Source organism: Elephantulus edwardii, unplaced genomic scaffold (genome assembly GCF_000299155.1).
Source record: "Elephantulus edwardii isolate Elephantulus edwardi_28Jun2011 unplaced genomic scaffold, EleEdw1.0 scaffold00039, whole genome shotgun sequence".
Taxonomy (NCBI): Eukaryota; Metazoa; Chordata; class Mammalia; order Macroscelidea; family Macroscelididae; genus Elephantulus; species Elephantulus edwardii.
The window spans coordinates 18435147-18445153 of record NW_006399789.1 but is presented as its reverse complement, the minus strand read 5'-3'; the positions used below and the strand labels follow the sequence as shown (position 1 = coordinate 18445153).

Below are 10007 nucleotides of genomic sequence, written 5' to 3'. Positions count from 1 at the left end.
TTTTATTTTTTTAATGTCAATTAAAATAATATTTACACTACTTCATACAGAAATTTTTCAAAAAGAACACATTTTCATTATGAATAGTTTGTTGTTGCTGCTGCTGTTGTTGTTTGTGGTTGTTGTTAAGTACCATCAAGTCAGAGCCAACTCATAGCTAACCCTCTGGCAGGTTTGTACAGGATCCAAATTACACAGGAAGAGATTGCCCATCTTTCTCCCGCTGAGCAGCTGGGGGATTCAAACTGAGTGCCTTGGAATTGGCAGAACAGCTCTTTATCACTAGGCCACCAGAGCTCCCTTATGAATAATTTAGTAGTCCCAAACCCCAAAGTCTTCTGATGATTAGTCAAGTCCAGCTAAAAATTACTGTCTACACCGCTCTCCGACACGAGGGGCGCCTGGGGGGCCGAGGACCAGGCAGGATGATGCTGTTGGAGCAAGCCCAAAAGTGGTTCCCCTCCCACGTGCAGGTCGCAGTGCTCCTAGCCAAAGAGCTGACCCCAAAGACAAAAGTGGCACCAATGACACATACACGATCATCCAGCTGGGCAAGGAGAAGCAGGTGTGGAAGGAAGAGGCCTAGCTGCCTGGGACGCTAGCACAGGGAAACCCTGAGAAATACATCCTCTTCCTCATAGTTATGGACAGGTCCCTGGTTCGGCTGGATAAATTCTTGGGGCAAGTGGCAATCAATCTCAATGACATCTTTGAAGACAAAGAAGGAAAACCGAGTGGTTCAGATTAGAATCCAAACGAGGGAAAAAACCAAAAACGAGGGTGAGATAAAAGTCAAATTCAGTTTACAAGCAACAATATGACAACCCGTATGTTCAATTTATCAATGAAGGACAAAACGAGATCTCCTTTTGCAAAACTAAGATGAAAGGAAGAAAAAAACGATGGGACATTTTCGGATACGTCTTCTGCAATCATTCCGAGCACTCCCATGCCTGATGCCAGCACAGAATTTGAAAGCCACGAAATCCAGATGAAGTCCAAAAAAAATTAAAAAAACCCTTTTTTTAAAAAAAAAAATTTAATTTCCATGAACATTTACAGAGATTTTGGATTCCATTCATTCATTGTTGCACTTTTCTCCCTGCCCACACCTCCCGCCCCCCCAAGTTCACTCTTCTCTTTGAAAAGTAACAGAAAAATTCCTTCATTGGTATACAATGCCCCCAACACTTCCTTACCCCCACTCCGAGTATTCTCCACTCCGCAACCTTCATTCTGGACACTTACGATAATCATGATGCCCTATAATATTCTTGGGGTGGGGGGGCGGGGGGTTTGTTTGTTTGTTTGTGTTTGTTTGTTTTTTTATAATATACTGTTTTTAAACTGTTTTCTCCCGCATGCGTTTCAATGCAGTATACATAACTTTTTGGGTCCTCAGAGACTTTCTTCAGCCCAATCAATATCTGGCTTAACTGGGTCCCACATGTCCTCTGAGAAACTGAAGTCGGGCACTGTTTGTCAAACACATCTTCTGAGGCACCAGGTAGATTCCTATGGAGCAGTTCCAGAAAGTGGAAGTCTCAAATCTCCACACAAAAGAACATTAAGCTTTGATGCTTCTAAAATGAACCAATCTAACAACAGCATTGCCGAAGGCGAACCATCGTCCTTCTGAAGACAGAATGACCCATTTACAAATGTGACTGCTTCATTAGAAAAAAAACCCATTTGAAGAAAGCAGTGAATCATGGGACAGCAGTGTGAATTTATTTTCCAAATCAGTTGAAATAAGGAAATAAAAGAGAGAGAGAGAGAGAGAAAGCCTCTTTCAAAGAGTTACTGGGGAAAAGACAGCAGAATATCTGATAGACCTAAAAATGGGGGGGTCGCACAGTCCTTGTGACATGAAATCACCTCATGCGTTCACTGAAAACTTCCAGGACTGCTTTGATTATGAGTTAACTAATCCGTTTACTACAAAATTCAGGGCTTCTAATATAATGCCATCTTCACGTAGATAAACCTTCAGTTGACGGCAGTCAAGTGAACAAGTTCCATTTTATTAATCTGTGAGTAAAAGGGATATACACCTCCTACAGTATCCTCCATGTTCGTGCGCTTTCTCCATTCCCCGACTAGTAATGAGCTCACTCTATCTGTGCACTGGATCAGGCCTGCTGCTGCTGTTTGTAAATAAAGTTTTACTGGAACATAAAAAAATAAAATAAAATAAAATTCCTGTCTAGGACACTATACAACTGTCCTTATTAGACTTTTTTTTTTTTTAACAATGGCAGGTAACTTTTTGAATTGAACATTTAATCTACATCTTCATGAATAATAATTAGACCTGTTGGGGATTTAAATGTAAAAGATTTCCACATTTCAATATGTTAACATTACTTTATAAATGTTCTCAATATATACATACACATACAAATCATAAATACAACTAATTATATTTCTATAATACATGCAGCAACACCCCTCTAATCCATAACCATATTGATATGGAGATAAAATAATAATCTTTGTGCTATGCAAGGCAAAATAAATGATGTTTTAAAAAATTAATCTTTAAAGAAGAATTTTAAAAATATTCAAATATTGCACAAAATCACTGCATATGGTACTGCACACTGTAAAGCAATTTCTTTTTCTTTCCAGTTTGTGAACTCTGTGGTAAATTTAATCTCATTTTCTAATTCTGGAAAAGAATTTATTGAAGTGTATACTTTGATATTAAATATTTACATCCAGTTTGATGGGAATGCAATTTTCAGGAGTTAACTGGGCCTTTGTCTTAAAAGTTCATCTATGGGGGAGAGAATAGTCTAAAAGCATTATATTTTAGGGCATTATTTCTATTGTAGGAGTAAGCAATGAGGGTTGCAGAGTGGATTATATTTGGGGGGGGTTGGGGGATGTGCCGGGGGGGGTGGGGATTGTGTACCAATGAGGGAGTTTTTCTTTTGCTTTTCAAGGAGAGGAGCAAAGGGGTGGGGGGAGGGGAGAGGGGGGTGTGCGGGGAGAAGGGTGCAACAATGAATGAATGGAATTCCAAAATCTGTAGATGTTCATTGAAATGAAAAATAAACAAACTAAATTAAAATTTTTTTTAAAAAGTTCATCTATTTGAGTCTTATACATATTTTTTACATCTTCAAGATCTAGTCAAAGTTCTTCTGCTTCTTCTCCATACATCTGCAGAATAGTATTGTAATGACGGTAAATCTTCCTAGAAGTTGACTACCACGTGTTTTTCTCCTAGTATGGGTGGTGAGTTCAAATTGCTGAGTTTTTAGTCAGCATGTTAACACTCCAACCATCTTTATGAGTCCTTTAGTCTCAATAAAATAAAAAGAAACCAGATAGAATTCATCATCTCATGTAAGTTTGATTTTTGCTTTATTAGAAACAACCCCTATTTATCATATAGTAATTTTTATCATATGAGTAGAAACTGTGGATCTGATAAGGAACTTTTGTAAAAGTTAACTTCATAATAGTTAAAAGTTAAAAGACATTCAGTATCGCTCTGATGGACTGTAAACCAACTGAATAATTGAATTATAAAAATGTTTATCTGGTTGTCACTAATTGGTATGCATGCATGCTCACTTGATATGCTCTAACTAGCTCTCAGCTGTGCAGTTATTTTCAAAAAGCATTTTAATAATTATTTCACTTTTAAAAATAATACCCCTTTAAATGGAAAAAAAAAAGAGTTCTTTTCCATTATTTCTTTTTGCAAACAAGAACTTGAACATAGTATAAACCCTGGGAGTATAAAACCACTTGTGAGAAAGTATTGCTTTGAGCACTGATTTTCAAATTGTATTGTTGAGGCACCTAAGAGGATCAGGAAATAAAATGAGAAAATGTAAAAAGATATATTTTAAATAAAGTAGGTTGAGAAGAATAGATAACATTCCAATAGAATAGTTTAGACATTTCTAGAAAAGATGGATATGAAAGTTCAGTATACAGCCTAAGTTTTGTTCTAACATTTTCCATCTTGATGAATATGCTAGATCATAATGTAGGGTGTCTGTAAAAAGCATTTGCTTCTGTGACTTAAAATTTTAAAACTATCAAATAAAGATATTTAAAAAAGTTAATGAGAAAAAACAAAATTAGATCAGTAAGTTTTGGGGTTTTTTAATTTATTTTATTATTTGTGTGTATGTGTACCATCAAATCGGATCTGACTGGTACAGGAGGAGATTGCCCCTCCTTCTCCAGCAGAGCATCTGGTGGATTCGAACCATGTGCCTCTGGCATTGCAGTGCAGTTTCTTGTCACTAGGCCACCAGAGCACCCTGAGGTTTTTTTTTCTTTTATCTCCAGAGAAATCAGAAAGATAAATTTGTAAAAAGTATATATAAGTCTAAATCAGGTTAGTTTAAACTAGTGTAATGTATGCTGTTAAGCTAAATTCATTTCTATCCGAACTATGATTTTTTCTCAATTATTTTTGCAATAAATATTAAAGTATTATATTTTAAAATGTAGTTCAATAAGTAATTTACCAATAACGATTGTTCCCTTACTACCAGATGCCAATATCTTTCATTGTATCCAGTATCTAGTTCATCCCTGAAAAGATCACACCACACTGTAGAAATTTTAGGGAAGACCAAAGCTTTTGAAAGAGTGATTACATAAGAACATAGTAGAAACTGAGGACAGTATAATAAACCTAAAATACTTATTCCTTTAAATTTGAAAATAACCAAAATCTCATTGTTGTTTTGTTGTTGTTGTTATGTGCCGTCGAGTCTCCTGCGACTCATAGCAACCCTATGTACAACAGCCCTAAACTTCGCTCTGTCCTGTGCCAATCGCACCGTCTCTAACACTCCCATCCCAATTATCCCAGTCACTGAATCAATCCACCTCATAGAGGGCCTTCCTCTCCTGCGCTGTCCCTCCACCCTCCCAAGCATGATGTCCCTCTCTAAGGACCGGTCTCTCCTCACAACATGTCCAAAGTAAATTAGACGGAGCCTCAGAATCCTTGCCTCCAAGGAGCCACCCGGTTTAACCCTCTTCAGGACAAATCTGTTTTCCTAGCAGTCCATGGTATTCTCAATACTCTTCTCCAGCACCACAGCTCAAAGGCATCAATTCTCCTTCTATCCTCCTTGGTCATTGTTCAACTCTCTGATGCATAAGAAGTGATTGCAAAAACCGTGGCCTGTATCAGACGCACCTTAGTCTCCAAAGAGACACCATTGCTCTTCAGCACTTTGGAGAGGTCCCTAACAGCAGACTTTCCCATGGCAATGTGCCTTTTAATTTCCTGGCTGCTGGTGCCAAGACTGTTGACTATGGAGCCAAGCAAACTAAAGCTGTGTACAATCTCAATCTCTTCACCATCCATCCTGATGCTGCCAGTTGGTCCAGTGGTGAGAGTCTTTGTCTTCTTGACATTGAGCCTCAATCCATATTATAGGCTGCAGTCCTTGACACTCTGCAGAAGGCGCTTCAGGTCCTCATTATGGGATTTAATAATAGTTTTTTCATTAAAAGAAGAGATAAGTAATAACAAAGAAAAATCAAGGATTATTAGTTTAAAGCAATCTTTCAGTTAAGATAAAACTATCTTACTATATTCCTGTTCTTAGAAAGATGTTCAGGTAAAAACAAAAATACATTGAGATATAAACTAATGAAAGATTATATAACAGCTGAAATAACTAAAAAATAATGTTATATTTTAAGAAAATAGTTATTCTTATTAGTATGGAATTTTTTGACCCTTTTTCTATAATGAATTGTTGAGGATATCCACCCAAATGACCAAAAGACACATAGAGAAATGCTCAAAATCATTTACAATAAGAGAGATGCAAATCAAAACCCGCCATGAGGTATCATCATGCTCCAGTAATAGTAACAAAGTTTAACAGCAAGCAATACATACTGGAAAGGATGTGGAGAGGTGCAAACTCTCATACACTGTTGGAATTATAAAACGGTACAACTACTCTGGAAGGCAGTTTGGTATTATGTAAAAGAGCTGGACATAGAAACACCACATGACCCAGCTATTCCAGTGCTAGGAAATTAGACACAAATGGAGATTTATACACCAATGTACACAGCAGTGTTATTCACAATTGCAAGAACATGAAAGCAGCCCAAATGTCCAACCACAATAGAATGGAATGAGAAATTGTCGTACATTAATTCATATAATGGAATATTATGCAGTCCTCAAGAGCAAGGGGTTTGAAAATTACTACATAACTTGGAAGACACTAGAGAGTGTTATGCTGAGTGAACTAACTCAGTCTCATATGGACAAATAGTACATAAGACCATTGTTGTAAAAATAGAAGGATAACTAGTAAAAGGCGTATGGAGATCCAAGAGGAGAATGGATGGGAGCAGAGGGGAGAAGATGGGTGGGGGAGCAAATCACAGGGTCACACAATTTGGTGAATGAAGGGGTGTGTGTAAAGGAAATGGTAAATATTTGATAGGGACGTGAAAATATGGGGTAATGGTGGGCATAGTTAAATGATGATTAATTTTATAAAACACCATGAATGGGAATGATTGTATGGAACACAATGTGAATGATGGAAAGTGTGAAACACAATGTATACAACTTTTGTATGCAAATCAAATTTTTTAAAAATGCTAAAAAAAGATTTCTAGTAAAAATTCCATTCCTTTCATTTGGGTAAAGTTCACCTACTTCCTCAATTTCAGTCATAAGCCCTGAAAATCTGGTCCATTTACTTTGTTCCATTATGTTTTCCCTGATAATAAGGAAGCCAATTGGAACGAAATCATTTTCTCTGCTGTCCTTTTAAAGTCCCAGACCCTTCTCTTGAGCTAGGGCAGATTTCACTGAGATGGGAGAGCTGGAATCTTGAATCCAGTTATTTTATTGAGTAGGGAGAGCATGAGATCACTCACTCAGACTCACTCATTGCTATGAAGTGAGAGTCAATTTATAGCTGACCTTCCATCAGGTTCCAAGCCGCTGTTGAATTCAAATAGCCAGACAGGTGGGTCAACTCCTAAGAGCTATGTCACCATAATGGCTCAGGTGGTTTGCATTCCACTACTAACCTAGTTTGGTGTTTCACACCCACCCAGTGATACTGCAGAAAAAAAGATACGATGCTTAAAAACTGTGAAGTCCCCAACAAGCCAATCTACTCAGCAGCACTTTGACTTACTTAGAAGCAACTAACAAAGCAGCCAAGAAAGCTCAGATTTTGTCAAGGGACATTGGAATAGTCTCAGGTGCAAAGCTGATGTTAAGAAAACACAGTGGAGACACCAAATCTTTGGTGAAGAAAATTTTATCTAACGCCTGTCAGAATGGTAGGCAGTTTCCACTATAGAAACCAACACAGTTATTTTTTTGTTAAAGTCAATATTACTTCTGTGAGGTTTAAGTGAGGTTTTTCATCACTTGCAACACTAGATTCTAACTGATCCACGTACTCTGTTTTAGGAGTACAATATCACAGTTAATTCTGAGAACACAAATCAATATAATCCTATGGTCATCTCCATTTAGAGATGAATAAACAGAATTAAACCGTTCAGCTAACCTATACAAAAATCCTCAACTAGGCTAGCATGGAGTCTTTATATTTAAATTTAAAGCACTTACATTGAGTTTAAGAGTTGAAGAACATGACCTTCAAACAGGTGGACTGACACAGTGACTGCAGCAATGGTCTTGAGTATATCAGAGATTATGAAAATGGCACAGGATTGGATAAAGTTCACATTTAATGTTCATAGGATCTCTGAGTTGTACTCAACTCAATGGCACCTAATAACAACAATATAACTAGACTAGAATAGAGAGATCAGATTTTGTACATTTTGATGAGTTATTCATCACAAACACCTTTAAAAAAACACAAATGGCGACTTTACATATGCACCTCACCTAATAAGCTGCATAGGAATTAAATACATCTGTGGAAGAAACCACTGAAGAAGCTCAATATTAGCAGTCAAAACAAACCAGGTGTTGACTGTGAAACAAACCATTAATTACGCACACACACATTAAATGGAACCTGAAGAAAATTAAAACAAGTCCATGAGAACAAAAGATGATCTTGAGTCAAACCCACCCGAATTTAAAAATCATTTCAAGAATGGGTTTGAAGCACTAAATACCAATGATCAAAAACCAGATGAGTTATGGGGTGAGACTAAGGGTATTATCCACAATGATAGCAAAAGGACATTACAAAGAATGGGAAGAAAGGGGGGGGGACAAAATAGATGACAGAAAAATCCTGAAAATTGCACTAGCTTGTTGAGAAAAGAAAACAAAGGGAAGGGATGCTGAGAAACAAGCTGACCAGAAGATTTCAAAGGGCAGCTCAAGAAGTCAAAGCAGAATGTGCAGAGATCTAGAATTGGAAATAAAAAGGTAAGAACTCACTCAGCATTTCTCAAGAAGAAGGAACTAAAAAACAAATCCAAGCCTCTAGCTGTAGTGGCCTAATGGTAAGAAATTGCACTGTAATCCTAAAAGCACATAGTTCAAATCCACCATTTGCTCTGTGGGAGAAGGATGGGCAATTTCCTCCTATGTGATTAACTGCCTCTGAAAACCTGCTGGAGGGTCAATGGTAAACAAAAGCAACAGTTGCAATACTGAAAGATGATGTGGACAAAATCTTCAACGATCCAAGAAAAAAAAAAATGGACTGTCCCAAAAAGGATTGGTCAACACTGAAACATTTCAGGAGATATGATCCAGATCTAGTGGTAATGAAGGAAGAAGTTCAAACTGCACCAATTGTTGTTGTTGTTTTGTGCCATCGAGTTGAGTATGACCAATACTAAATCTAAGAACAATGGATCTGAACCTCCTTCTATCCCATGACATCTTCACTCTTCCTGACACATTAGAGTCCATTGTGGTAGTCATCATATCAATCCACCTGGTCAAAGGTCTTCTTTGCTGACCCTCTACCTTTCAGAGCATCATGTCTCTCTTCAAAGAACAGCCCCGGTAGCAACATGTCCAAAGTATGTGAGGTGAAGCCTCTTCATCCTTGCCTACAAAGAGCAGTCTGGCTGAAACCTCTCTAAGACATATTTGGAGAGGTTTTTGCAGGTTTTTGGCATGCTTAGCACTCTTCTCTTACACCACAGCTCAAAGACACCAATTCTTCTGTCATCCTTATTCATTGTCCAGTTCTCAGATGCACAGTAAGTGACCAGAAAAACCATGGCCTGAATCAGACATACCTTAGTTCTAAAACTGAAATCATTACTCCTCAATAATATGGAGAGGTCACTCACTGCAGACTTTCTCAGTGAAATACTTCTCCTGATTTCCTGACTGCCAGTAACAAGGGTGCTAATTGTGGATCCAAGTAAGATGAAGATGTTGACAGTTTCAGCTTTTTCCCATCTATCATGATGTTGCCTATCATTTCAGAGTTAAGAATCTTTGGTTTTTTGACATTGATATGAAATCCATATTTAAGATTATATTCTTTGATCTTCTGTAGCAAGTGATTCAAGTCCTTCTCAGTCAGCAAAATTGTGTCATCTGCATAAGGCAGGTTATTGATGAATCTCCCTCAAATCTTGAGGCCACATTCCTTTCAAAGAATGATGAGGAATTTCCTCTAAAAATCACACTAGAGCATTGAGAAGGCAAAACAAAGGGAAAACATACAGATGTAAAAGAGTTGAACAGAAGGGCAGCTCAATAAGACAAAACAAAGTATTGTAATGAAATGTGCAGAGAGCTACAATTGGAGAACAAATAGAAACAAAATTCACTCTGGCTTTCTCAAGCTGAAAGAACCGAAAACAACTTTAGCCTTGAGTGACAATATTGAAAGATGCCCCAGAATGTATCAAAAGAAGATGGGAGAAATATACAGAATCACTGCACCAAAAAGAACTGCTTGACACAGAAGAAAATAAGGCTCCAGGAATAGATGTTATACCAATTGACATATTTCAGTTAACAGATGCTGCCCTGGACGTGCTCACCAAGTTGTGCCAAGAAATCTGGAGAACGACCACTT

General features: G+C 37.6%; 1 pseudogene; it reads left to right on the top strand.

The window, feature by feature from the left end:
- Nucleotides 1-425: 425 nt before the first annotated feature.
- LOC102845399 overlaps nucleotides 426-10007 on the top strand; it is a 12537-nt pseudogene continuing 2955 nt past the window's right edge.